Source organism: Symsagittifera roscoffensis, chromosome 5, assembly GCF_963678635.1.
Source record: "Symsagittifera roscoffensis chromosome 5, txSymRosc1.1, whole genome shotgun sequence".
Taxonomy (NCBI): domain Eukaryota; kingdom Metazoa; phylum Xenacoelomorpha; order Acoela; family Convolutidae; genus Symsagittifera; species Symsagittifera roscoffensis.
Window position 1 is genome coordinate 31869824 of NC_087066.1, and position 5256 is coordinate 31875079.

At 43.7% G+C, this 5256-nt stretch overlaps 1 protein-coding gene across 1 annotated transcript in view; it reads right to left on the reverse strand.

Moving 5' to 3' along the window:
* The window catches only part of LOC134845485 (acylamino-acid-releasing enzyme-like), a 284730-nt gene extending 279990 nt beyond the window's left edge, over nucleotides 1–4740 (reverse strand). The window contains exon 1 of the mRNA XM_063862382.1: nucleotides 4712–4740. The gene's annotated coding sequence lies outside the window, so the exon portion shown is untranslated. The remainder of the gene's footprint in view (nucleotides 1–4711) is intronic.
* Nucleotides 4741–5256: the final 516 nt, after the last annotated feature.

Genomic DNA, 5256 nt, shown 5'->3' on the forward strand with positions numbered 1-5256 from the left:
TGTCTAAAATCAAACAACGAACACATTGGTGACAGCAATGTAATTTCCTAGATCTGATTGAAAAGAGAGCAGCCAGTTGCTATGCAAGCAGAACAGTGTCACAGTTATTTCGAAAAAAAAATTGTTGCTTTATTTTTGAAAAATTTATTAAATAGTCTTTTTCATTTAATACTGGTTATCCGAGGTCAACGATGGCATGCAAAGTGTAAAACTCTTCCGGAAAGTACATAACAACGGAAAGTTAAACTTAACGGAAAGGATTGGCGAGCGACAACATTGAGTCTAACGTGCTTTTAACCATCCCTACCAAAGCCAATTCGAAGTAGTCCTTCATATGATCCGCTCAACGAAAGTATCACGGTCTAAAGGCTATTGGCTGAACTATGCAAATAAACTACTAACATGCAAAAAAGAGCTTATGGCTGGTTCGTTTTCGTGCATATTTCAGCAATGCAAGCAGCGTTTCCACTCTGTACTGCTATGCTCAAACTCTGCTTAACCTAATTGTTGTAATAAACTTATTAAAAAGTTTCATATATCATATGTGACTGAGTCATGAAGACGAGAGGCCATAGTACAAGTGACTCCAACCTCAATTGCCCTCATTGCGCAACCCTGGTAGATGAGTCAGTAGTATCATAGTAACCAAGGTTACAGTCATGAGTCCCTTCATCATATATTCCAGTCAAAATCCTTGGAATTTTCTAGATATGGAAGTGATAATGATAAAAGAAGATGACAAGTGTTTAAGTCTTTTTCAATTAAAATCGATATGGGTTACTTTTCTTCAATAAGAACACGCAACTCGACAATGAATGCAAAAATGCCACGAAGAAGCTTTGCAAGATGGAAATCACAACAGATATGGAATTCAAACACGAAGTGCAAGCCAGCCTCAACATCAAACAAACAATCCTTAACATCAAAAAAGTCTTCTTCATTATCTTATGATTCGGTAGCTAATCATCATGTTAGCCTCCCTAATAACCAACCTGAAGAAATCCAACCTTCAACCTCACAATACTTTCAGTGCACCTACTATGAAACTCGTATATCTGATCTTAATGAATTTAAAGAAACTTTTTCTTTACAGAGCCAAAGCCAAGGGAACAAAAGCGCAGCTTTATATCAGTATATGAGAGATCCGTAGCCTCATATCAATTCAGTCTTTTTGAGTCACTTTCAACTCTGGTTTATTCTGTGTAAGTGTTAGTTTTCTCAATCTGGTTGGTTTGATTCCCAAACATCTGACTCTCTTTACTTCACGGTTTTTTACTTCACGGTTTTTAACTGCGAACATTATTAAATAGTTTCAGATACTTGAAATGTTTACCGGGGTAGCAATGGTTGCCCCGCGATAAAATTTTTTTTTTTTTTTTTTTTTTTTTTTTAATTGATAAACAAATTCAATAGTTGTAAAAACAGCAAAGGTTAAAAAGCAGTTGGCTTATAGCCCGTTGAGTTAACTTCTAAAGCTTCCAGTAAGCAGGCAGCATTACCGCGTTGCAGTGCAATGCCGAGTCTTTGTTTGAGGAACGTGAATGACCTTTTCTCACCAGTGGTCGTCTTGATTCTATAGGAAATAGAGGATAGAGTTTTGTATGTCGAGCTTCCGATGCCACCAAGATGTTCCACGGCGATGGGCTCGAACATGCAGTTGCGTGGCAGACCAGAATAGTGTTGGCGCTTACGAAATTCAGCATGGTTAGCAACAGTGGGACCATCTTCGAGGCCTGTTGATAGATTTGACTGTGCTTGTCGGTTTACACAGGTAAAGTCCCAGACTAAAGCTGCGCCATTTTTCCATGGAACTAAAGTAGCACCGTCTGGTCTTTTACCATCGTCACGCAGCATACCGGTCGGCTCGAGTTTGCTGTGTACTCCTGCTGATTTCAACGCGTCTCTGATGACTTCATTACCAAGTTGATGCCTGATGAAACGACTTTTGATTTTCGGGCATATAAGTGGATGAATGCCTTGGCTGTCGCATTTAGTGCCACATGCACAGTTGCATGAAAAAAGAAGGGGGGCACCAAGGCGAAGTCCCGTAGCAATTCTGAAAGCGTCATCAGTCAGCTGGAGACCGAGCGTATCAGACGGAATAGCAGCAAGCCAGTCTCCGGAACCGGGAACAGAGCATCCTTGTAAACGAACTTTGTCACTGTCACAGGTGGTGTTAGCTAGGAGAGACGACCGCCTACGAGAAACAATAGGAGTGTACCAGCTTTTCTGCCACTTATGCTTGTCTTCCAGTGGCATATCAGGAGAAACAGTTTCAGACCACAGTTCAATGGCATTCTTGAAGGACTTGCTGGTGTATTGAGACGCAATGACTTTGAAGACGTCTTCACTGGTGGCGAGTGTAGACGAAATATAGGCAGCCAAAGTAAGGTCCGAAGGTGACTGTAAGCCTAGACCACCGAGTTTGATAGGCAATGTGAGCTGATCCCATTCTCTGTTGGTAATCAGAATGTTACTGACAGTTTGAACAGCTCCACGGATATAAGAGGTGATTTTTTCAACAGAGTTCATAAAAACAAAAGTAGGAGCAGTGCGGAACAAATACATGAGCTTAGGCATGGCAAAACAATGTCGGAGCAGGAAAAAAGCGACGTGTGAAGGCAGTAACGGAAGATTCTTGCAGAGGTTTTCGATTTTCTCTCTCTTCTCTTCCAATGCATGCTGTAAAGCTGCATGGCCCAGAGGGCTTCCTAGCAGTTCAGCGTCTTCGGTGCTCACGCTGCTGATACCAGGACAGACACGTCTGAATTCACGTAAAATCATATCGCTCTTTTGCTGGTCTTGAGTGAAGACAGTGATTTCACATTTGGTGTTATTGAGGTTTAACCCGAGACCTTTGGCACTGTCAATGAACTTGGCGAGGTCACGCAAAACTATCTGCCACTTGTCTCCAGCACTGATGTCGTCCATGTAACCGACCTTGAACTTGGATGAGATTGCAGTGAGACAGCGATGCACTCCGAGACAGAAACCAAAAGACGCAATTGGGTCCCCCTGTTGGAAACCTTCTCTCGATAGCAAAGTGTGGTCACCATAAACAAGGAAACTCTCCCGCTCGTAGCACATGTTGAAAAAAGGCAAAAGCTCAGGGCAAAACTCTTCGAAAGCAAAAGCAATACTGTCACGACGCATGGTGTTGAAAGCATTGCTGAAATCCAACTTGAGGAAAACGTCATCGTCTGAAGCTAACTCGAAGAAGGAGCGAGCAGCATGGACCGCAACTTCGGCACCATTTTTCGCACCAGCACCAAGTTGAAAGGGACTGAAAAACTCCTTGAACCTCGCTGTTTCGTACTGACCAGCACATTTACCTGCAATCCTGCGCCAGACTTCTCCCACAGCAATGGGCCTCAGGTCATCTACTTTTCCTTTTTTGGCAAGCGTCGTCAAGTTGGCTGCCGCAAAAACTGGTCTAATGAAATCTGGGGCTTTGCCAGCAAGCATCAAATTGACAAAATCCGTAAGAGTGTCCAGGAACGTGTTGCCTGCGTCGATGGAATGTGAAGAAAGGGCGTCTTTGATATGTTGCGGTCGGACACCACTGGGTCCACCTGCTGAGCCATTGGGGAAACTCTGGATAGCGCTGTGAACTGCAGAACTAGTCACTTGCAGGGGTTCATACTGGTGGCACTGTGGGAATGGCTGTCTGTCCAGTGCAGGAGGAGGATGCTTTTTCTCCAGGATTTTGACACTTTTGTCACTTGGGGGGACAACAGACTTATCCGAGGAAGCTATTCTAACGGCAGCTTTGATGTTCCCCTCATTAATCTTTTCACAAACAAGCCTTGCAAGTTTTTCTGCATCTGTGTTTTTCCCTGCAGAAGGACTACGGTGGGCCGGCTCAGGAATAATGAGGGTATCTGCTACGCTAAAAGCATCGATTTGTCGCTTTATCAATGTTGTTAAACTGGTCTTCTTAGCACACCCGGCGCGTGCGGGAGCTTTCAGGCATCTGTACGCAGCCGTGAAAAGTTGAACCCACGCCATTTTATTGTCAGGGTCGTTGAGGATATCTCGCAAAACCTTGTTAAGAGTTTGTGCAAAAAGAAACCTTGCAGCTTTTGGCACATACTTGACAGTTTTGCACTGGAAAGCTCTCACCGCTTTGATGAAATCCTGAGAAGTGAAAGAGTGGGGGTCTGTAGCAGTTGCGCTGTGTTCACGTTCTTCAGATGGGGATTTGTTGGAATACGGGCACCGACTTCCCACTGGTCCATGGACGCGTAGAGAACCATTCTTCTGAACCACAATAGACATGCTACATCCAGGACAGTTTATGCGTTTGGTGTCTTTGCGTCGGCAGTTTGGGCAGCTGTAGTTGTATAAGCTGGCATTCTCTATTGGTAGCCCAGCACAGATCGAGTGAGACCAGGAGTTGCATTCATCACACTGTACCCAGTCTCGAGATTGATCACCGCTTGCTTGGCACGGTCTGTGTGAGCAGGACGTATCCGCATCGTCAGTCTGGGGGCTACCACGGTTGCCCCTCCTGCTTCTACGCATTTCTCCTGAAGCTATTTTCTAGTATTAGAAAATAGCTATTTCACTTACTAGTATTAGAAGGCACAATAGATTTGCTTCCATGCTTAGATTCATTCTTTCTAAGCTATCTAAGAGATCAAACTTTTTAATATCCTTAGACACGCCATTTCTTGGTTCTTAATTCAGTTCCAGCCTTTCATTGAACAATTCTATTTAATAAGTTTATCACAACAATTAGGCTCACAACAGTTTCAGATACTTGAAATGTTTACCGGGGTAGCAATGGTTGCCCCGCGATAAAATGTCCGACAGAAGATATCACTTGCTCAAGACATCATCTTCAAAAAATCTCCTGATTGCGGATTCTCATGCACGCCATCTTGATTTTCCAAATTTCAATATCTTGTCCCTACCTGGGGCCCGAATTGGTGCGGTCCAAAACTTCTTACCCGAGAAAGACAAATTCAACATCATCGCTCTGCTCATCGGCGGAAACGACGCCTTCAACGGAAAAGACCCCTCCAGTATACCTGCAGGCGACATTGCTGAAGAACTGTCGAAGCTAGCCGAGGAGCTGTGTGAACGAGCCAAAAAAGTTTTCGTCATCGGAATCCCTCATCGTAGTGAGAACCGAGCTCGATCTGCAAAAATAAACGAATTCCTAAAAAGATAAAAGGAACTTGGAAGTTTAGAGGAGTGAGTGAAAAAATCCACAGCTCATATCATTTGAAAACTGACGAAGTGCACCTCAGT